This window comes from Pleurodeles waltl, chromosome 4_2 (assembly GCF_031143425.1).
Source record: "Pleurodeles waltl isolate 20211129_DDA chromosome 4_2, aPleWal1.hap1.20221129, whole genome shotgun sequence".
Taxonomy (NCBI): Eukaryota; Metazoa; Chordata; class Amphibia; order Caudata; family Salamandridae; genus Pleurodeles; species Pleurodeles waltl.
This window is the reverse complement of record NC_090443.1, coordinates 658,149,031-658,173,141: the sequence shown is the minus strand read 5'-3', so window position 1 is coordinate 658,173,141 and position 24,111 is coordinate 658,149,031. Positions and strand designations below refer to the sequence as shown.

Genomic DNA, 24,111 nt, shown 5'->3' with positions numbered 1-24,111 from the left:
GTACGATTTTGAATGGTAACTGTACATTGATTCCAATGATGCGTAATTATGGGCAGAAAGACTAACTTTATTACAACTTTTAAAACTAATATCTAAAAAAGTATTTGAAAGATCTTGGTCTTAAAAATTAAATAAAACTGAAGTATTTTTATAAACTCTGGTCTCGAGTTATTTATTGAGTGCATGTGCTGCATGATTGGTTTTGTGAGCACAACAAATGCTTAGCACATCTCCTGGATTAGCCTAACTGCTCGACCAGCTACCTTAAAAATTGTAGCATTAAGTGGTCTAATTTTTGCTCATGGAAACCAAAGTGTGCTCGCCTGGACCCACTGCATAGTGTGCCTAGTTTTGCACACTGCATAGAGGGGCCAGCCTCCTACAGATGCCTAAAAGACCACTGCACCCGCAGCCCCCAGAGAACCCGACCTCCAGCACAGGTACATTCCTCCCTGTCTAGCTTAGGGTTTGCTCCAGGGGACCCCCTGGTCCTCATATGCAGCATCTGAGTGACCCCGGGGTCTCCTCACAGAGATCTATTGGAAAACCAATGCCTTGTTTGCATCCTGCACCCAGCTGCCATAGTGCCACTGAGGGTGTGCGTTTGATGCCTCCTTGTGGCCCCAACAGTGCCCCTCTAACCCTCCCCCTCCTACCCCCAGGTCTGCCCACCAAAGAACAGGTACTTATCTGCTGGGAGATCTGATTCAGAGTGCACCCTGTCTCAGTGGGAGCCCACTTTAAAATGGCTCAAATTTGACCTCTGCACCGAAACGGCCCAGTGTTGCTGGGAGCTTGGGGTTCACTTGAACCCCCAGCTGTGGACTTCCTAAGCCCCAGAGACTGAAACTGTTAAGTCAAGTACTTACCTCTAAAACTGTGCTTTAGTTTCTTCCCCAAGGATGTGTCCTGAAAATTGCAGTGTCAACATTTAAAATAGCTTTATTGGCATTTATTCAAAAACTGTATGCTATATGAATTCCATTCAAAGTATTATTATTGATATATATGTGAAATAATATCTATTGATGTAATTACATGCAAAGAGAATCTTGTGATTCTGGAAATAAACAAAATTTATTTTTCTATATAAAAACCTATTGGTCTGTAGTTTAGTCATTAAGTGTGTGCTTCTTCTATTGTGTCTGTGTGTAGAACAAATGCATTTGTAGTATCTACTTTAGCCTCTGTGGAACACCTGGAGTCTGTGCATGTCATTTTGATATAGTATATAAAGAGTGAGCTTCCTACAAAGGGGGACTGACTGAGTTGGCGAGGTAGCATGTTCCAGGTCTGTGCTGCGATGTAGGAAAAGGATCTCCCTCTGGCTGCATTGTTACCAATTCTAGGGGTGGCAGCAAGGGCAACTTGTGCAGAGCGGAGTTACCGGTCTCTGGGTCTGAGAGACTCAGTTGGTGCACGAGTCGCTGAGTCTGAGTGGCTCTGTGAGTGTGCGCATGAGTACCTCAGTGAGTGTGAGTGCTTGGGGATTCTCTGAGCAGGTCTGTGTGAGTTCACGAGTGCCTCTGTGGGTGTATTACTGGGTGCATGAGTATGTGAGTATTGTAGGAAGCAGCATATATAGTGAACCAAAACGAGGTACACTGCGCAAAAAGTCAAAGCAATCAGAGGAACAAATTACATCCCAAATGCTCCTTTTTTCAGTAGTGTGGTCAAGCGACTCCTACGGTAAGTGAGACACACACTGAAAGAAATCACACCAATTTATAGTAATAACATGTACTTTTATATAAAGTCTGATATTTTGATTTATTAATTTTTACAGCTTGCAAAACTTGATACAGTGCATTTTTCAGATGTGGTAAAGTTATCCTATGAAGGAAGAACTAGCACTGCATACAGGTATAGTAAAGCGACTTCCGTGATCAATCTCCTGGACTTCGTCCACACGGACCATTCACCTCAGGCAGCAGGGTGCATGGGTACAGCTCAGCGTCAAGTGCCCCATGTAAGTCTATGGGGACCGGTTTGGTCACAAAGTTGCTTGAGGGATGGATTGGGAGTCCACATCAGAGGAACCCACGTGGGTTTCGAACCTTGAGACCCTTAGGCACGTAGTGACACCACCGATCCACTTCACCTCAGGCTGTGGGGTGCAGGTGCAGTGGTGTTTTATCGCATCAGGTCTGGTGCTAGAGTTCCTTGTGGTTGTAAGGAGCCCCGCAGAACCAGTCTATAGGCATCGACTTGGGGTTTAGTCCGAACAAGCCAACAAGTGGCCTCAGGTCTCACGAGGCAGAGAGATGTGGGGACAGCCTTGGTCCTCTTCTCCTAGGCCCAGGGCAGACGGGTGCAGAGGTGTCCTGAGACATGGGGTCTTTGTCACTCACTGTTGCTAGGGGTCTGCAGAATCAGGCTGCAAACGCTGTCAGGAAGTCCACATAGGGCAAGCTCTGGGTAGGCTGTGTCTGGGGACCATGGTGACACCACTGGACCACTTCATCTCGGGCTAGGCAGCTCAGCTGCAGTGATGTTGCCCAGTGTTGGGTTTTTGGCAGACACGGTCCTCATGGTTCTTCCTTGGGTGCCTGCAGATGCAGGCCAGCAGCTCCTGTAATCCAAAAGAGTTCTTCTTGGTGATTTGTGAAGCACGGACAGCGCTCCCTGATTTTTGGAACCTGCAGTGGCAGGACAGGTCAGATGCTCCTCAAGGGCTAGGCGCAGCAGGCTTGGCACCACGTCAGTCGTGCTTCTTAGGTCTATGGTTTTGCAGTCTTGTTGCACACTCCTTTTGTGTCATGGAAGAAAGTCAGAGAATCTGTGTAGGAAAGTGGCCTTGTTGGCATGGTTGCCCCCCACTTTTTGTCTGATATTGGTGATAACTTGACAGAGCGTGATGGGATCCTGCTAACCAGGCCCCAGCACTAGTGTGCTTTCCCAAAACTGTAGCATTGTGTCCACACAACAGCACACCCTTGGTACACAGTTAAGTCCCTTGTAAAAAGTACCCACGGTACCAAGGGCCCTGTTAACTGGAAAGTCCCCAAGTGCTGCAGCATGACTTATGCCACCCTGGGGACCACTCACCTAGCACATGCACATTGCCATTGCAGCTTGTGCGCGCTGGTGCTGAGAAAAAGGCAAATTCGACATGGCACCTCTCAGTGTGCCACACCACAAACCACTGCCGATGGTATACGTAAGTCAACACTCAAGCAGGCTTTACAGCCCTAAGGGAGGGTGCACTATACCATAGGTGAGGGCATACCTGCATGAACAATATGCCCCTAAGTGTCTAAGTCCATTCTTAGACATTGTAAGTCTAGTGGGGCCATATTAAGTATATGGGCTGGGAGTTTGTCATTATGAATTCCACAGATCCATAAACTAAATTCTAGAATGTTTGGTATCAAACTTGTCAGCACAATAAACCCAAACTGATGCCAGTGCTGGTTTTATTGAAACGTGCACTCAGAGGGCATCTTAGAGATACTCCCTGTATTTACCCATTCCTTTAATGCAGGACTGACGGGTCTGCGCCAGCCTACCACGAACAGACAAGTTTCTGATTCCATGGGGTGAGAGCTTTTGTGCTCTTGTAGGCCAGAAACAAAGCAGACACTGTGTCCGTGCTTCACACCTCCACCCTGCAGGAATTCTAACACCTGGTGGTGAGCCTCAAATGATCAGGCTTCTTACCTAGAAGCAGGCCTGATTCTGAGTGCCCCCAGTCGCCATAGGTTCCCACTGTAAAACCCAGCAGCAATGTTGACCTCTGCATAAAGCCAGCCCCGTGTGGCTGGTGGAGGGTGCTTGGCACTAACTCAAACTCAGACCCATGGTATTATAACCCCCAGAGAATGGAACTGTAGGTCTGGTACTTACCGCCATAACTGTACTTTCTTTTATTCCCTACGGAACTGTTCCTGAAAATTGCAGTGTGTCAACTTTTAAAACATATTTGCTATATTCTAATAAGCCATTTATATTGCCAAATTAAAACAAATAGGTATTGATACATATTTTGGATACTTACTTGTAAATGTGCTTTCCTTGTAAATTGAATCTTGTGGTTCTAGAAATAAATGGACAAAAACAAGTTTTGGTATCTAAAAAGAATTGCCCTGAAATTAGGGCTTTGAGAGCATGCTTCATTTATTACCTGTGTGTACAAAAAATGCTTTGCACTACCCTCTGATAAGCCTAACTGCTCGACCACAGTACAACAAAACAGCATTAGTATCATATTTGTTGCCTCTAAACTCTGGTGAATCCCTGTACAGACTATATCTCAATTTGATATAGCATATCCAGAGCCATCTTCCTACAATCTTGTATCAGTGGTTCCCCTAAATAGTCAATTTAGGGGAACCGGTATTGAGAGTGAAGGGTAGCAATCACTGGAGTACTGTAGGAATCTGGCCTCGTGTGTGCTAACTACCTATGGTATGATCACCTTATACAAGGTCCATGTATCCCTTATGAGTGAAGTGGAGTCAGTGTCAAGGAAGCCAGGCTCTCTAAAGGTAGCTGTGGATAAGTAGCCAAGGCTTATTTAGGAGACACGCAAAGCTCTCATGCAATACCACTGTAGTCATACAGCACTTACACAAATGAAAGAAGGCACTCAGTGCTACGAAAATAGAGGCTCTTTATTAGAGTAATACAAACACTAGTTAGGCAATACTCTAATTGTAGGTAAGTAAACATACTACACATGTACAGTAACGATCAGGAATAGGCTTAAAAAGCAATTGAGAACACTGAAAAACAGCAGACAAGCCTCTAGACCAGGGGGAGTTGGGGTGGGGTGGTGTTGGTGTTAGGTGGATGCAGGAGTTGGTCGACGGTGGAAAGAAGACGGTCAACACTGGGGCAGGTGAAGAGTTCCTGGCTGATGCGGTCGACGTCCCACGCTGGATGAAGGATTGCAGTCAGTCTGTGGAGTGAAAAAAACACATACAAGACCTGAAAAAGGAAAATATCGCAGTTGCTAGCAGTGGAGCTGTTGGGGTCCAGGAAGGCCAAGTGAGGGGGAGAGGGAACTAAACCCACAGGGGATGTCCGTAGCGACCCTCGGCAGTGCGGAGAGTCCAAAGAAGAAGATGCAGCCCACACAGATGACTCGCAGGCAAGGAGCACAGGAGTCACGGTGAGGCCCATGCAGGACACTTAAAAAGGAGTCCCACGTCGCTGAATAACCATGCAAAGGGCTGAGCGTCACAGGGAAGAGTGATGTGGACAGGAGCAACACAAAGACTGAAGTTCCCCTGGAGGCGGTGCCATCAAGCCTTGTCAGTTGCAAGAGACACTATGCATGGAGAAGGGAAGGTCCTACCTTCACCCAAGTTGGACAGCTGGTAGGGAGGACACAAAGGACCACCAACTGTGATGCAGGATCCACAAAATCCATAGAAGAGGAGATCCATGCAGCCGGTCATCATTGCAGCAGAATGCCTGCAGATGCACAGGAGCGACTCTTTAATTCCACGGGAAGTTTGCTTCTTAGGGCAGACTGAAGTCTCGCCAACCTCATATGATGCACAGCTGGGGAAATGTTGCAGTTGCTAGAAGAAGCCAGAGAAACAATGTTGGAGAGCAGAGGCGTAGCTGTAGATGCGGACTGTAGGTCCCTGTGGAGTTCAGCTGCGGTTCGAGAGGCCAGAAGTTTCAGTAAACGATGCAGATGATTCCTGCTGGAGTCTTGCATGTCGAATCTGGGAACCCACCCATAAGGAAGACCCTAAATAGCCCTGGAAGGGGAACTGGTCACCTAACCACATGGCCACTAAGAGGCCCCCAGAGACCTCTGCCCACCCTAAGGTCAAGATGGCAGAATCAAAGGGCCATCTGGGGTGGTGATAGACAGGGGAGTGGTCATTCCCATTTCCATTGTTCAGTTCCAGGACAGAGCAGGGATTAGGGGTCCCTCAACTGGTGCAGATTGGTTTTATGATAGGATGGCACCAATGGTGGCCATCAAAGCATACCAGTGGCTTGGCGAGGCTACCCCTCACAAGTCATTTAACACCTTTTTTCTACCCAAAGGCAAAGGGTGTTGACTCCGTCACCTAAAGGAAATTCTTTTGTTCTGCCTTCCTGGACTACAAGTCAGAAACGTTTGATAACAAACATACCCATGTTCAGAGTTACCCTTATGTAGCTGGCAAAGGTAGTGACCTATGTCCAGTACATGCGTGAAATGGCATCCCCGCACTAATGAAGTCCAGGAAAATGGAGATGAGTCTGTGGGGGAATCTCTGCTCATGCAGGGGTGCCCTCCGACATCGGTACTTGCAGCAGGCCCTCTGGGCTAGGAGGCCCTGCCTTAGGAGTGACTTACAGGGACCTGGTGCAGTGATCTTCAGTGAAAGGGTGCATGCACCTTTACATGCAGGCTGCAATGCCAGCCCTGCAAACACATTTTACATAGGTCCCCATGGGTGGCATAACATGCTGCAGCCCATGGGGAACCCCTGGTGTCTCCCCGCCCTGGGCACCATATACTAGGGACTTACATGGGGGCACCAGTATGCAAATGTGGGAGGTATGAAGTCATAGCAAACAAATGTACAGGGGGAGTGCACAGTAACTGGGGTCCTGGTTAGCATACTGACAAGCAAAAAGTGGGGGTAACCATGCCACAATAAGGGTACTTTGCTACAGCTACATACCCTGGAGTCACAACACCCTGTAGATGACCACTTTCTGTGGGGAGTGGGCAACACCATGTCCAGAGGTCCTAAATTCCACCAGACATAAGTAGAATTTCCTAGGCTGTGTCCATTTCGGGCTGGTCACCCTAGGGGTGTGTCCAGCCTCGAAATGCAAAATGCCTCCTACATAGCTAATGTTCCTGAATATCCAGGTGCCAGATGGGGTCTGGGGGTGGGCATCTCCCTTTCAGAGACTAGATCTGTCTCGGAATGCAGATCATGCTATGGGAAGGGGTGTCCAACACCTCACCCTGAGAAGCTTTGTGTCTGACCTCCAAAGAGCAAAGGATCTCACCCCTGGATCTCACTCTAGTCTGTTGGTGGCAAACTGGCTAGAACTGGTCAGTTAGCTCAGAAGCAGTTGTTATGTTTTCAGGAGGAAACTGTAAGGTACACTCTGGATGCGTGCATTAATAAATCCATCGCCAGGGCTTATAAAACATGAGAGGTTCAACATCCCTATTTTCATTAAAGACATCATGGAGCTGGGCAACTCGTATTAATCAGTGGCCAACTAAAATGGATTCCCTGTTCACCTAATATATCTAAGAAACGACAGACCTAGCAGGGGCATATCTTCTCTTGCAGATATGACCACGCATATAATAATATGCACCATGCCTTAGGGCTATAAGGCCTGCTATAGGGGTGACTTACAAATATTACATGCAATGTTTTGGGGACATGGCACACAGTCCATAATTTATGTTGCGTTTTCACTTTTAGGGGGCACCTTGTCAAGCAGTCTGCATGAGGTCAGTGCTGGGTCCCTTAGAGAAGAACAAGTTCTGCTACAGCTCTTAGCGACCCTCTGCAGTACCGAGGCACTCTAGGTAACACTTACTATGGGACTTAGAAGGGTGCTACAGAGCCTTATCACTTGGGATCAAGGGATCAGGTGTCTTGTTTTGGGGAAAGACTGGCACTGGGGACCAGCTTACCAGGAAGCCAGTGAACTTCAGTTAAAGCTGCATCAAAACTTGGCAACAAGTTGGGAGGGGGCAAGGGACGGACAGCTAAGTACAAGTGTGAGTATGACTTTTTTGTGATGTTCGTTAATTGGTTGCAATGTTACACAAGGACGGGCTGGGAGTTGAGATGAATTTGTGAGTATGGCACGTGGTGCCAAAAAAATCTTGCCAGTGAATGTATTATGACCGCCCATGTTAAATATAGAGCTGCTCAGTTCCAAGGCAAACAAGACTTACTTGGTTTCACCTTATCCCATTTTCTTCTACCGTCCTACTCTTCCTTTATCCTTATTTTATCCTTGCAGGTTCATTTTCTTCTCTACTTTCTCCTGGTGATTGCTTCTCTATGACCCTGTTCCCCTTCCCATTCTGCCTTTTGCTAGGTCACTGGCACACTGGTCTACATTCTAAAAGTTTTAACATCTCATTTTCAGGGATAGGGAGGTCTTTCCATTATTGTAACACGGGAGCAGCTCACTACTATTCATGGAAATAATGTGTGACACCCTCACATTTACAATATATGAGGTTCTATTTTGATGTATGTAGGAAGTTGGCTCTGAATATACTATCTCAAAGTGAGAGATAGTGTGCACAGAGTCTAAAGGTTCCCCTTAGAGGTTGATAGTGGGAAAATTAGATAATTTGAATGCTCTATTTTTTGGTGGTGTAGTTGAGCAGTAGGCTTGGCAGAGGGTAGTGTTAAACATTTGTTGTACACACACAGGCAATAAATGAGGAACACACACACTCAAAAGACTTAACCCAAGTCCAATAGTTTGCCTGCAGAACATCAGGATCCCTCGGCACCGGCGAAAAGTGAGGGCTACTTTGAGCGACCTCAAAAACTGAAGGGACCAGTGACAACTCCGGACTCTCCTGCTGAGGCGTGACAGTAGGACTCATCTCCCATGTCTTCTGGCATCGTGAAGATCGAGACCTCGACCTCGATCGGCTCCGCTCCAAACGGCGCCGAGAGTCATGATGACGTTGCTTCTTATGCTTTTTGGGAGAAACATGGAAGGAATCCTTTTTATGGCCCTTCTTCTTTGCTTTGGCTAAGAAGAGCTTCGCTTCGCGCTCCTTCAGAGCTTTTGGATTCATGCTCTGACACGAAGAGCAACCTTCCACATCATGCTCTGAACTAAGGCACCAAATACAGTCCGAGTGGGGGTCGGTCACTGACATCCGACCCCCGCATTCTCTACACAGCTTGAAACCGGACTTCTTCGGAGGCGACACTGTAACCACCGAAAATCGTTACAGTTAACAACGAGCCAGGAAGAAAAACCATTGGCGAAGGCACGGAAAAAAGGAAAACTGATGTCAGTACGCCGACAAGGACCTATTATTGGCACGTTGACGTCAGACGGAGTCACGTGGAGCCATGCCATTATGACGTCCTCGTCGACGTAGACCGCTAGGAAGAAGACTTTCCGTCGGATGCTGGCGCAAGGATACAATTCATAAGGTGAGGAATCCACAGGTAGTTGTATCCATCAGAAATATATTTTAATTTATTTTAGAACCACAAGATTCAACTCAGGTTACTCACGTTATCGCAGTCGCCTGGGAGTCCCCTCTGCGGTATTTGTTTTCTGGAGCTAGAGGTGGGGGCATTGAATGCAGAGTGAGAAGTCTCACGCTTCTGGCGGGAAGGGAGAGTTCTTTCAAGAGTGGCTGTTCCTCGACAGATGTGTCGCTGTGCAGTTTGAGTCTGGGGACAGGCCGGTAGGGCTGGAGCCAAGTCAGTTGGTGTTTCCGTCATCTCTGCGGGGCTTTCAGGTCAGCAGAACTTATTTGTGCAGGTTGCAGGAATCTGATTTCCTGGGTTCAGGGTCGCCCCTAAATACTCAATTTAGGGGGGTGTTTAGGTCTTGGGGCAGTAGCCAATCGCTACACCCTCTTGGTGCCTCCACCCTTAGGTGATGGGGGCACATCCATATTGCTTTTGGGGGCATCTTCCAATCTCAAGATGGAGGAATTATAAAAGTTAAGAGTCACCTGTCCTGACTGGTGGGTGGCTCCTCCTTGTTTCCCTCATCATCTCCTCCAGCCTTGCTGCCTAAAGTGGGGGGGGGGGTTGGGAGTGAGTCCATCTCCACTAGCTGGGATGCCCTGGGGTGTTGTAACAATAGGCATGAGCCTTTGAGGCTCCCGCCAGGTGTTACAGTTCCTGCAGGGGGAGGTGAGAAGCATATCCACCCAGTACAGTCTTTGTTCCTGGCCACAGATTGACAAATGTACTCTCCCCATGTTGCCAGAAACTAGTCTGGTTGTGTCAGACTGGCAGAAACTGGTCAGCCTAGCACTAGGAGTCGGACTGGTATTCCGGGTCCCTCTCTAAGATGCCCTCTGGGTGTATTTTAAAACAAATACCACACTGGCATCAGTGTGCATTTATTGTGCTGAGAAGTTGGATACCAAACTTCTCATATTTCAGTTTAGCCATTATGGAACTGTGGAGTTCGTGCTTGTTAAACCCCCAGACCTTATACTCTTATGGCTAACCTGCAATTACAATGTCCAAGGTTTTGCTAAGACACCGTAGGGGCATAGTGCTCATGCAGCTATTCCCTCACCTGGGGCATAGTACACCCTGCCTTAGGGCTGTAAGGCCTGCTAGAGGGGTGACTTATCTATGCCATAGGCAGTGTGAGGTTGGCATGTCACCCTGAGGGGAGGGCCATGTCGACTTAGTCATTTTCTCCCAACCAGCGCACACAAGCTGGCAAGCAGTGTGTCTGTGCTGAGTGAGGGGTCTCCAGGGTGTCATACGGCATGCTGCAGCCCTTAGAGACCTTCCTTGGCAACAGGCCCTTGGTACCAGGTGTACCATTTACAATGGACATATCTGTGTGCCAGGGCCCTGCCAATTGTGGGTACCGGTTAGGGAAAGAACACCAGGCAGATCTTATCCTCCAAACCCACCCTTGCTGCCATCCACAGAATCAGGAAGAGCACATCTGAAGGCAGATGGTTTTCTTACCTTGTAGCCCAGTCAAACACGCTTCCACTCAAACTCAGACATGCAGACTCACTGAACCAGCTCACAAAGGATCTAAACACATGGATCGCAGAGTGTGCAGCACGTACGCAACAGCTATTTGAGCCTCCATGGGTGATAAGCCACCCTTTAAAAGCGTCTTGATTGCTCAAATGACTTATGTGTGCAAAAATACCTTTATTAGGAATGAAAAACTTGCCTAACAATAGCTTTACAAGTATGTCTCAATAAAAACATAAAAGAAAATAAATGTTTTACCTAGAAGTTATTTTGAAAGATTAGCAACACATAACTCACCCACTGTTCAATATCAGTCATGTTTGGCCACTAGAAATGGCTGCCAATACTCTTTTTAGTTTTGTTAGTTCCAGAGTGATCTCCAATTAGTGAAGAATGTAACTTATTAAAAATGTGTTTTGCCAATTCTTCACCAACGATAACTTGTGCCTTCTTCCCCTTTCCTACAAAGAACACCTTTTCACCTAATTTGCCAAAAAAACATGAGAACGTTTAAAGGACGATTTCTATTTACTGCAGATGTTGCACGAGAGATACATTAAAAGCACGTAATATATATATACACACACGCTAACAATCATTTAAAAAAAAAAAATATAATGAAATGAATCAGACTAAACAATATTTGTTAACACATAAGTAGGTAGATCAATATAATTGAAAGGATCACCAATTCATGAAGCTTCATTCAAACAAGTACAGTAAATTGTATGAATGTATAACAATTTTCTAATTCCAAAGTAATTTGAAAAATAACTTACCATCAATGGTGATTTTTTTGGAAAGTCTCCGTAATCCATGCTTCATTATTTTACTGAAATCATCAGGGTACACATTACTGCGTATATAAAATTCAGAATCTGGTTGTACTTTGTAGCATCCATTGTTCTTTACAATAACAAAATAAATATAAACTGAAGAAAATCTAAACTTCGTAATAGTAAAAAAATAAAATCACATGGATGAATATACGTTAACAAAGGTAAATAATGTGTTCCTCTGATTGACAATTTGCACCCACACATTCGTTTTTTGAGAATGGATACCATAAGAATATCTCTCCACAGTAGCTGCCTCCGCTCTGGTGGGAGGAGCACATAAGCCATCAGAAGTCTGCTTCTTCGCCAAGGCATTGCACCTTTTAATAGGAAGAAAAAGATAGTTGGAGATGGTCCTCTTCTCTCATCAGCTTGCCTAATTTTCACAGCAATTAAGCAAATAAAAAGCTGATCATCCATTTAGCGTTCTTTAGTACAATGAATAACCGCTGTGGGTCGAATATATGTAAGAATGAGGAGGTAGAGAAAAAGTCGTCAGGACAATATTTAGACCAACGTGAAAGAGTGAACACTTTTGGAAAAAGAGAACCAGCTTGCCTCAATAGATGGTAGTTAAATGTGTGGCTACAGAGAGGGTTAGATGCTCGTTAACCCTTATGTAAGAAGTAATTACGGGAAAAAAAGAATATTGTATCGTCAACAAACCTATAGGTCCTCATTACAACCCTGGCGGTCGGTGTTAAAGCGGCGGTAAAACAGCCAACAGGCCGGCGGTAAAAAAAATGTAATCACAACCGTGGTGGAAACCGCCAACATAGACAGCCACTTTAACACTTTGACTGCCACAGTGGTACAAACAAACAGCATGGTGGTCACCACCAACAGACAGGCGGAAGACAATGTATCGCCCACAGTATCATGAGAGGCTAATCCACCACCTTTTCAGGGGCGGATTCAACGCGAACAAAAACACGGCGGAAAAAGAACTTGGAAGGAAAAATGCTCACCTCTACACACCATACGAGGAACCAGGATGCCATGGAGCCGGAACTCCATATTCTACCAGCCATTGTCTTCCTGCTCCTCTACCAGGAGCACGAACGCCAGCGGCAAAGACCACAGTGAGTATTGCACCTACGACACAGGGGAGGGGGGAGGGAAAAGAGTGACACACACACGCAACACCCCCACCCTCACCCACTACAGCACACACACACAAATACATGTTGATACATTACAGTTACACCCCCCAAGGCCCCCGGAAGAAGGCAAGGACAATGGAAATGACTGTAACGATTCTGATCAATAAAAATCCAGTACTCATAAATATATATATACACACTATTAACAAATATATACACCAAGAATTAAAGTCCATGTGCTGCACATACATAGTCCGTGGACCACTGGGCCCAAAATGCATGGGCGAGGCCCACACAAGATATCCAATCAAAACGGAGCGAACACTGCTGGGGCATCAGATCGAAATACAACAGGCACCTCAGGGGGAAGGAAAGGGGGGGCACCTCAGCCGGATGAGTGCACAACGCCAGATCCATGAGGGGCCTCCATGCCCATTGATGTATTCTGGGGAGTGCAACGCCACAGTCTCAAGTCTTTTCAGTGGGTGGTTTGCCCACTGCTGCATCCTGGGGAGTGCAAAGCCACAGTCTCACAAGTGAATAACAGTCTCCACTGGTTCTGGAGGGGGGTTTGTGCCCAGCGTGCTTCATCCTGCCAAGGACTGAGGTAGTGGATGTGAATCTCCACTGGTTCAGGAGGGGGCTTGGTGCCCAGAGTGCTTCATCCTGCCAAGGACAGAGGTAGTGGATGTGAATCTCCACTCACGGTGGGCCATGGAAGCTGTCCAGGCCCCTGAAACTGACCACCAGCTTCGTATGACTGACCACGGAGGATGGCAGCCATATCTGCGGTGGTGCCACTGGCATATGTGGCGTGTCCACTGGCAGTGATTGTGGCAGCCTCAGTAGCGGCGGTGCTTGGGGCGCTCATTGACCTGCAGTGCTGGTGGGTGGCTCAGTGAGCGTGATGGTGGCGGTGGTGTCCTGGGACACGGTGATGGTAGCGCCGGTGTCCTGGGAAGCGGTGTTGGTGGTGGCGGTGTCCTGGGAAGCAGTGCTGGTGGCGGCGGTGTCCTGGGAAGCGGTCTTGTCCGCCGTGCAGGTTGGCGGCGACTTCCCTTTCTTTCTGTGCCCCTTCGCCACCTTGGATGGTGGCGCAGCTGTCTTCACACTCCCAACTGTAGTCCTGGGAGACCCCTTGGTGGCAGGTATTTTGCCCTTCTCCCTCCGGGCTGTGGCCAACTTCTTATGTTTCTGAGGTGGGGGACTGTCTGTGGTCTGGCTCCTTGGCACACTGGCTGCCCTGCTGCTTGGCGCACTCCAGAAGCCGGTTACTGCTGGCACCACTGTTCCCGTTGATGTGGTGGCTGAGGTGCTGGGTTGTGACCTGGAAAGCCGTGCCATAGGGGACGGAAGGGGTGGGGGGAGGTGAGGGGGAAGAGGTCAAGGTTTGACAGGAAAAGTTTTAGACACACTGGGAAGGGTAGATGGAGGGGGTTTAGGAGTGGAGGAAGAGGTAGTGGTTGTAGGAGGTGTACATCTGCTGAATTTGGGTGAAGGTGCATGGGCTGGAGGCTGTTGAGGTGGATGGGTGTTGGGTGGGTGGGTGCCTGCGTTTGTGTACTTTGGGAGGAGGGCTCACAGACACACTGGGAGAGGAAACTGGGGATGTGTGACTGGTAGTGGTGTGGTGAGTGCACATGAGCGGTGTGTGGTGATGGACGTAGTGGCTGAAGATGTAGTGCATGCAGGTGTGAGTGGAGACGTGACAGGGAGGGATGAGGGAGACGAGGAGGAGCGGGACACAGTGGAGGCAGTGGATGTTGGTATGTCTGCATGGGTATGATGCTTGTGTGAGTGCCTGTGGGGTGTGTGGTGCTTATGTTTGCCAGAGCTACCCTTGTGTGTTGAGGTGTGTGCATGCTGGTCTGATGGTGTGCTTGGGATAGGCTGAGGTACAGGGGATTAGGTCTGGGTGGAGGAAGTTGGAGGGGGGAGGCTGGACACAGGGACACTGGCTGCCATCTGTGCTGAGGACAGCGTTAGAAAAGCTTGCTGTTCGGCTGCCTGACCAGAATGAATGCCCTCCAGGTATGCATTTGTCTGTTGCAACTGCCTCTCTACACCCTGGATAGCATTCAGAATGGTAGACTGCCCAACAGTGAGGGATCTGAGGAGGTCAATGGCCTCCTCACTGAGGGCAGCAGGGCTGACAGGGGCAGGGGCTGAGGTGCTGCTGTGAGGACGGTGCTGGTGGGGGGGCGGCTGTACCTGTAGGTGCAGGGGGCACAGAGGGGCCCGCCACCGCAAGGGAGCTCCCATCAGAGGAGGAGTCCGTGTCGCTGGTCTCAGCGCCTGTCCCCGCTGTGGAACTCCCCTCGCCCGCCGTCCGCTGTTTCGCCCTCCAGGGCCATGTGGGATGCAGATCCCTCCTGCTCCGGTGCCACTGCTCCTCTGCCTGATGATGCTAATGCACACAAGAACAGGTAGACCACAAAAAGGTGGGGAAGACAGAAGAAAGACATATTCAGTGCATGCAATACCGCTACAGTTGGCGGACACTACAGACACAGCAGCCCTCTGCACTACGCCATGCACTTAGAGTTCCCTAATTAATCACAGGGACATGGGGTACAAGGCCTATGCCCGACTGCTGCACACATGAGTCACAGGAGCCTGACTAGGTGTAGATGGCTCTTAACACTGGTGGGGTCGCACATAGCCTGCCTTACGGAGGGAACATGCCTACAAAACTCGTCCTGGCCAAGGGGTACCCACAGCCCACCTCCCCCAACCAGACACCTCCAATGTGCGCTGAATCAGCTGAATGAGAGCGTACTCACCCCCTTGTGGCTGCTGTGATGCTCTCAAGCGCCCATCCAACTCCGGGTACGCCACCACCAGGATCTGGAACATCAGGGGTGTCATCGTGCAACGGGCACCCCCCTGCCCCCCCCCATTGGGAACTCATCCCCAGCTGGGCCTCCCCTATCTTCTTGCTCAAGCGGCGAATGTCCTCCCATGTTTTCCGGCAGTGGGTGCTACGTCTGTGGTGGACACCCAGGGTCCTGACTTCCTTGGCGATGACACGCCAAATATCCTTCTTCTGGTGGGCACTGACCTACAGGAATAGGACAGGGGAAAAGGAGAAGATATAACCGTCCGCACCGTCACAGTCATTGGCCCGCATTCCTACCCTTGCCATGACACACATACACTCACCGTCGTTTCATGCATGCCTAATTCTCCCCTTCCATCTTCCATCCACACAGGCATTGCCCATACAGCATGCTCACAGTGTACTTACCTGTTTGTCTGGAGGAATGTAGAGCAGCGTGTACGGGGAGAGGACCCCGTCCACTAGTTTCTCAAACTCCTCCGTGGTGAAGGCAGGGGCCCTTTCCCCAGACACATGAGCTATTGTCTCTTCCAGACTGAGGTCACAGCAGCGCTTGCAGTGTAGGTAATCTGCTGTTGAACATCAGGTATCAACTGAGTGAACAGATAGAAAATGGCAGTCATGTCCGCTGCGGTGCGTACCGTCACCGCCACCGCCAGCGTACATCGTCATTGGCTCCTGGGACCCATAGGGCCCAATGTTAACCAATGCAGGATTGCGCCGTGGTCTTCGACCGCCTACTGCGACGGGGTACAACACCAGCGCAGTTACCTCATATCCCATTGTCCCACCTTACAGGTCAGGCAGCCGCCATTTCAGGGGGCCACATGGCATTATGTTTAAATGCGTCACACATACCTAGGCCTTGCACACACACTAAGACAGGCACATATCGGATTGAAAAATATGTGCAATAAAGTTGTGTTTTCGTACATCAGTGTTGGCTGACCCTCTGCTCGCTGTTCTCCTCCACAGAGTACGTCCGCTGGGGCAGGTGAGGAGATGGCGGCATCCTCCAGTGTACAGACCGCTGGTGGACCTGTTGACAATGGAAGAGCGACATGTAATTGTCGCCTACAGACTGGACCGTGCCACAATCCATGAACTGTGTGCCCAGTTGGAGCCAGACCTGATGTCAGCTATCCGCCATCCCACAGGTATCCCCCCCTATAGTGCAGGTGCTGTCAGTACTCCATTTCCTGGCAAGTGGGTCTTTTCAGACGACAGTGGCCATAGCCTCTGGGATGTCCCAGCCTATGTTCTCCAACGTGTTGTCCAGAGTGTTGTCTGCCCTGCTGAAACACATGCACAGCTACATCGTGCTCCCTCAGATGGAGGATTTGCCTACAGTGAAAGGTGACTTCTATGCCCTGGGACATATCCACAACATCATAGGTGCCATTGATGGGACACATGTGGCCTTGGCCCCCCCCCGCAGGAGTGAACAGGTGTACAGAAACCGGAAGAGCTACCATTCAATGAATGTGCAGTTGGTGTGTTTGGCCGACCAGTACATCTCCCATGTGAATGCCAAGTTTCCTGGATCAGTGCATGACGCTTACATTCTGAGGAATAGCAGCATCCCTTATGTGATGGGGCAACTCCAGAGGCACTGTGTGTGGCTATTAGGTGAGGACATGGACCCTATATAGTGTGACTAGGTGTCTGGGAATGGGGTTGCCCCTAAGGGTAAGTGTGTGTCTAACAGTTGTAACAACATTTGCAGATGACTCTGGCTACCCCAACCTGTCATGGCTACTGACCCCAGTGAGGAATCCTAGGACAAGGGCAGAGGAACGCTACAATGAGGCACATGGGCAAACTAGGAGGGTTATAGAGAAAGACCTTCGGCCTCCTGAAGGCCAGGTTTAGGTGCCTACATGACGGGTGTTTCCCTATTCTACGCACCAAAGAAGGTGTGCCAGATCATCGTGGCCTGCTGTATGCTGCACAACTTGGCTTTGCGACGACAGCTGCCTTTTCTGCAGGAGGATAGTCCTGAAGGAGGTCTTGTGGCAGCTGTGGAGCCTGTGGATAGTGAAGACGAGGAAGCAGAACAGGAAATCGACAACAGAAACAAGGTGATTCATCAATACTTCCAGTGAGACACAGGTAAGACGACATCACTGCCTGCTACATCTGATACACTTGTTCTACCTCTCCTCTGTCTGTCACTTTCACCCAGTGTATGGACCCTGATTTGTCACTTTCCCTCTCAATTTCACAGATGTGGGTCCCACTGTGTGACCTCTGCTATGTTTCCTCATGGACTAGAGCTGTGTGACATAGGTATGCTGACAATACAATGGATATTGCTATTTTCCTCAGTTATTGCAAATACACATTTGTGAAAGCACAGACTGACTCCAGATTGTTTTGTGATTTAAGTGTGTTTATTTAAGTGCTAAATAGTGGAGGGGGTTGTAAAATGGTCAGGGCTGATGGTGGAGGAATGTCCATGGCAGTCCAGTCTATTTGTTTCACAGGTGCATTGTCCAAAGGGACATAGGAAGTGGAGCTGGGGCAGTTGGTGGATGGATAGTGTGCCAAAGTGGGACAGAAGGATGACAATCAGGGTGGTCTTATTTCTTGACGGGGGTCTTGGCATCGTGCTCTGTCTTTGTCCTTGATCTCAGGGACCGCTTGCAGGGTGGTTCTCCATCTGCAGGGAGTGGGGTGCTGTGTCGAGGTCCTGTGGCGGTGCCTCCTGTCTACTAGCGCCGGCGGTGGGCAGTTCATCGTCCAGGCTAGTGTCAGGGGCCCCTTGTTGTGCCACAGTGTCCCTCCTGGTGTTCACGAGTTCCTTCAGCACCCCTACAATGGTGCCCAGGGTGGTATTGATGGATCCGAGTTCCTCCCTGAACCCCAAATACTGTTCCTCCTGCAGCCGCTGGATGTCCTGAAACTTGGACAGTACTGTTGCCATTGTCTCCTGGGAATCAATCAATCAATCAAGGATTTGTAAAGCGCGCTACTCACCCGGAGGGTCTCAAGGCGCTGGGGGGGGGAGGGGGACCGCTACTGCTCGAACAGCCAGGTCTTGAGTTGCTTCCTGAAGGAGAGGTGGTCTTGGGTCAGACGGAGGTGGATGGGGAGGGAGTTGCAAGTCTTGGCTGCCAGGTAGGAGAAGGATCTTCCTCCCATGGTGGCTTTTCTAATGCGTGGAACGGCGGCGAGGGCGTGGCTGGTCGATCGTAGCTGGCGGTTGGGAGTGTAGAAGGTCAGGCGGTTGTTGAGGTACCTGGGGCCCAGGTCGTGGAGGGCCTTGTGTGCGTGGGTGAGGAGGCGGAACATGATTCTCTTGCTGACAGGGAGCCAGTGCAGGTCTCTCAGGTGTCCGGAGATGTGGCTGTGTCTGGGGATGTCGAGGATGAGGCGTGCGGAGGCGTTCTGGATGCGCTGGAGTCTTTTCTGTAGTTTGGTCGTGGTTCCGGTGTAGAGGGTGTTTCCGTATTCCAGTCGGCTGGTGACGAGTGCCTGGGGGACCGTTTTCCTGGTTTCGGTGGGGATCCATCAGAAGATCTTTCGGAGCATGCGTAGGATGTTGAAGCATGATGATGAGACGGCGTTGACTTGTCTGGTCATCGAGAGGGAGGAGTCCAGGATGAAGCCCAGGTTGCGTGCGTGGTCCGTTGGTTTGGGTGCACATCCCAGGGCAGGGGGCCACCAGGAGTCGTCCCAGGTGGAGGGTGATGATCCAAGGATGAGGACTTCCGTCTTGTCTGAGTTCAGTTTCAGGTGGCTGTTCAACATCCACTCGGCTACGTCTTTCATCCCTTTGTGCAGGTTGGTTCAGGCGGTGGCTGGGTCGTTGGTGAGGGAGAGGATCAGCTGGGTGTCATCGGCGTAGGAGATGATGGTGAGGTTGTGTTGGCGTGCGATGGCTGCGAGGGGGCTCATGTAGACGTTGAAGAGGGTGGGGCTGAGTGACGATCCTTGTGGTACGCCGCAGATGACTTCGGTGGCCTCGGATCTGAATGGGGGGAGGCGGACTCTCTGGGTTCTTCCGGCGAGGAACGAGGTGATCCACTCTAGTGCCTTCTCTTGGATTCTGATGTTGCTGAGGCGCTGCACTAGGGTGTGGTGGCAGACAGTATCGAATGCTGCGGAGAGGTCCAGGAGGATGAGTGCCGCTGTTTCCCCGTTGTTGAGCAGGGCTCGGATGTCGTCAGTGGCTGCGATGAGGGCGGTCTCGGTGCTGTGGTTGGCTCGGAAGCCGGACTGCGAGTGGTCGAGGGATCCGTTGGTCTCGAGGAAGGTGGCAAGCTGTCTGTTGACGGTCTTTTCGATGACTTTGGCAGGAAACGGGAGGAGCGAGATGGGGCGGTAGTTCTTGAGGTCGGTGGGGTCTGCTGAGGATTTCTTCAGGAGGGCGCTGAGTTCGGCATGCTTCCAGCTCTCCGGGAAGGTGGCGGTGTTGAAGGAGCAGTTGATGATGTCCCGGAGGTGGGGTGCGATGACGGAGTCGGCTTTGTTGAAGACGTGGTGGGGGCATGGGTCGGTTGGTGATCCGGAGTGGATGGTGTTCATCGTGTGGATAGTGTCTTCGGTGCTGACCGGGGTCCAGGCGCGGAGGGTGGTGTTGGGGGGTGTCGGTTTAGGGGTTGGGTGCGTGGTCTGTGCGCCAAAGCTGTTGTGTATGTCGGCTATCTTGCGGTGAAAGAACGAGGCGAGTGAGTCGCAGAGGTCTTGTGAGGGAGTGATGTCGTTGTTTCCGGCGCTGGGGTTGGAGAGCTCTTTAACAATGTTGAAGAGTTCCTTGCTGTTGTGTGCGTTGTTGTCTAGTCGTTCTTTAAATGCTGTCTTCTTTGTGGTGTGGATCAGCTGGTGGTGTTTGCGGGAGGCGTGCTTGAGGGCGGTCATGTTGTCTGTAGTCGGGTTTTTTCGCCAGGCTTTCTCGAGGGTGCGGCAGTTCTTCTTGGAGTTCTTGAGGTCGATGTTGAACCAGGAGGCTTTCTTGCTGTTGGGCTTGATGGGATGGGTTTTCAGCAGTGCGAGGTTGTCGGCGCAGTTGGTGATCCATTGTGTGAGGTTGTTGGCTGCTTGGTTGGGGTCCGCTGAGCTGGCGGGAGGGTTCTGGTTCAGTGATGTGGAGAGCTGATCGGTGGTGATCTTGTTCCAGCTCCTGCGGGGAGCCTGGTGTGGGTGGTGGTGAGTTGTGGTTCTTCTGAAGCTGAAGTGGACGCAGCTGTGGTCTGTCCAGTGGAGTCCGGTGGAGTGGCTGAAGGAGATGTACTTGCTGGAGGAGAAGACTGGGTCAAGCGTGTGTCCGGCGTAGTGGGTGGGGGTGTTCACCAGTTGCTTGAGTCCGAGGTTGGCGAGGTTGTCCAGCAGGGTGGTGGTGTTGTTGTCGTTGTTCTCCAGGTGGAAGTTGAGGTCCCCTAGGAGGATGTAGTCAGTGGAGGGGAGGGCGTGTGGGCTGATGAAGTCTGCGATGTCTTCGCTGAATTGTGTGCGGGGTCCTGGGGGTCTGTAGATGAGGGTGCCTCTGAGTGTAGTCTTGGTGTCGGTGTGTATCTGGAAGTGAAGGTGTTCGGCGGCTGTGAGGGTGTCGTTGGTGTTGGTCGTGATGCGGATGGTGTTCTTGTGGACGATGGCGATGCCTCCTCCTGTCTGGTTGGCGCGGTCCCTCCGGGTGATCTTGTATCCGTCCGGGATGGCGATGGCGATGTCGGGCGCTGAGGAGGCGTTCATCCAGGTTTCTGTGAGGAAGGCGACGTCTGGAGATGTGGTGTCGAGCAGGTTCCAGAGTTCCACGGCGTGTCTGTGGATGGAGCGGGTGTTGAGCAGGATGCACTTCAGGTGGTTGCTGCTGGTGCTTGGTTTGGCGGGTGCGGTGCGGGTCTGGATGCAGGAAAACTTGCAGGATTGGCAGGTGAAGGGTCCGTGGGTGTGTCTTGGGGCGGCACGGCAGCACCCGGGGATCCGGCCGGTGTTGAGTGCGAGGAGGGTGGCGGCGCTGTAGGTCTTGCGGGTGGGCTGGCCTCTGCGAGGGCCAGGGGGTCTGGCGCTGGGTGCGGGCCAGGCACGGACAGGCGCAGACGGGCTTGCCTTAGGCGCACCTTCGGCGCGGCCGCTGCGCGCGTCCGCTGTGGGGCTGCGGCGCGGCCTCCATATGAGTGGGAGAGGGAGGGAGGAGTAGCTGGGAGGTGGGAGCGGGGCGGCCAATGGGGTGCGAGGGGGGCGGAGCTACGGGACGCAGCGGCGGGAAACGGGCGGCAGGGGGGAAAACGCAGTGTGCAGGGGAACCGGGGAGAAGGACCCCCAACAGGCAAAAAAGGAGAGGGGAAACCCAAGGCAGCAAGGACACAGGTAAACAGGGGCGAAGCAGGCACTTACACGAGGGAGCAGGGAAGAAGGAGAAAACTGGCACTCGACGCTGGGAGGAGAAGAGCAGCAGTCAGCGGTCACACAGGGGGATGCGTGGCGGTGAGGGGAGCGACCTGCCTGGAAAACAGGAATAGTGGTAGGTTCCCATGATGTTAGAGGGCCTCATGGAGAGTGGGTTCCCTAGGCCTGTCCTCCCCCTGTTGCCCAGCAGCCGTCCCAGTTCCCCTGTGTTCCTGGGCCTCTGTCCCCTGAGCCGTGTGCCCACTGCCAATGCCCCCAAGTCCCTGCTGTTCTTGGGGTGGTGGGTTAGCCTGAGTTCCCTGAAGTGGTGGACACACTGCTGCTTGACGTGTCATGGGGACAGAGGTATGGGCCCGGTGGGTGCTGGTGTTTCCAGAGGGGGGAGGCTCTGTTGTGGCTTCTGCCAGTGTGAGGGGAACCGACTGCCCTGAGGTCCCAGATGGGCCGGGCTGGTCATCTAGATCCAGTTGGACAGAGCTGCTGTCATCAATGTGGGCCTCTTCTGTGGGTGGAGTGGACATGTCTGGAACATCCTGTCCGGTGACGTTGGTTAGGGGTCCTGCAGGGGGTTTAAAGGCATAGTTTATCTGTGTGTTCCATGGTGTGCAATGGGTGGGTGACCCTGTACCCCAGTGGTTGCATTCCTGTGTAGGAGCTTGTGTGCTTGATGTTTAGGGGTCTGTGTGGGTATGTGCAGTGGACATGCATTTATGATGGGTACCCATGCTTTGTTGTTGCATGAAGGGCCTGGTGTTGGGATGTGTGGTTTGTGATAGTGGGACATCTGTGAGGAGTTGGAGTGATGGGGGGGTGAGGGTGAAGGTATGTGATTGCATGCAAGTAGGGTGGGGGATGAAGTAGTGAAAGCTTTGACTTACCAATTCCTCCAGCTACTCCTGTGAGGCCCTCAGGATGCAGTATAACCAAGACCTGCTCCTCCCATGTAAGTTGTGGGGGAGGAGGTGGGGGTCCGCCGCCAGTCCTCTGAACCGCGATGTGGTGTCTTGAGACCACGGAACACACCTTCCCCCGTGGGCCATTCCACCTCTTACTGATGTTATCCCGTGTTCTTGGGTGCTGTCCCACTGCGCTGACCCTGTCCACGATTCTGCGCCATAGCTCCATCTTCCTAGCTATGGTGGTGTGCTGCACTTGTGATCCGAATAGCTGTGGCTCTACCCGGATGATTTCATCCACCATGACCCTGAGCTCCTCCTCAGAAAACCTGGGGTGTCTTTGCGGTGAACATGGGGTGGTGTGGGTGATGTCTGAGGTAATGTTTAGGGGTGTGTGGTGTTTTGTGCGTGGATGTGTGTGTGATGGTCTTTTGTGCCTCTGTATGGTGTTGTCATCTTTGCTGTGCTGTCTCTCTGGCCTTCGTCAATATTTTAGGTAGTAAAGGATTGTGGGAGTGGTGTGTGTATGTGTATAAGGTGCGTGTATTTGGAATTGTCCAATGTGGTTGTGTTTTGTAAGAGTGTATTTTGAGCGCGGCGTTGTGTTATCGCAAGTTTATCACTGACCTTTGGTGTTACCGCCAATGTTGTAATGAGGGCCATAGTGATTATGCTCAAATGGCGTTCACGAGAAAATCTCAAAAAACAAATATAAGATTTCAGTGTGCTCTAAAAAAAACATTTTTAGGCTGCTAGTGAAACAAGCTGCTTGAAATACTATCGACAGCTGGTGACTAACATGGAAGATCGGTCAGGCACCCGCAAACAGGCTGGAAACACTGAAAGATAACCTTTGTTTGTGTTCAAAGATGACGATAGTCCCACGCCAATGAGCTGACACCACCATCATCAGTTTTGTGAAGACACGAAAGAGGATCACAGTAAACTTAAAAAGCTACTTGCTCACTTTGAAACACAGTTAACATGTGTGAAAAATTCAGGATGCGGGTGTGTGAATAAGCATTGTGAAGGTCCAGCACTACTATAAAGTATCCTGTTTGAGCACTGACAACACCTCAGCCAGGGTGTGCATTTAGAAATTGTCTTTGTGGAGGTAGCTGTTGACTGACCACCCAAAAAAAAAAAAAAAAAAAAAAGGACCTTTTTGTTTTTTTTGTGCACAAAGAAATGAAAAAGAAAAAGAACCACAACCTATCTCTGGAGGTAGGACAACCTACTCTGCGCTTGTGCAGAAGAGAGATGGAAACACCCGCTGGAGCAAGGAAGATTAGCTCTCCATCAGACACTGAATGAACATAGCAACAGGTCATGAGCTTCGCAGGTTTCTAAACGTAGATGACCACTGCTGTTGCTTTTGCCATCTCCATTCCTCCCAATGACTCCCTCCCATTTCTGTTAGTCAGCACAAAC

General features: G+C 50.6%; 1 protein-coding gene and 1 long non-coding RNA gene across 6 annotated transcripts in view; one reads left to right on the top strand and one right to left on the bottom strand.

Moving 5' to 3' along the window:
* The window catches only part of LOC138293160 (interferon-induced protein 44-like), a 260,617-nt gene that overhangs the window by 112,127 nt on the left and 124,379 nt on the right, over positions 1-24,111 (top strand). The window lies entirely within an intron of this gene.
* LOC138294202 (uncharacterized) overlaps positions 10,902-24,111 on the bottom strand; it is a 34,373-nt gene continuing 21,163 nt past the window's right edge. Inside the window, exons 2-3 of the long non-coding RNA XR_011203264.1 lie at positions 11,435-11,511; positions 10,902-11,137 (exon numbers count right to left, since the gene is read on the bottom strand). This is a non-coding gene — a long non-coding RNA (uncharacterized lncRNA). The remainder of the gene's footprint in view (positions 11,138-11,434; positions 11,512-24,111) is intronic.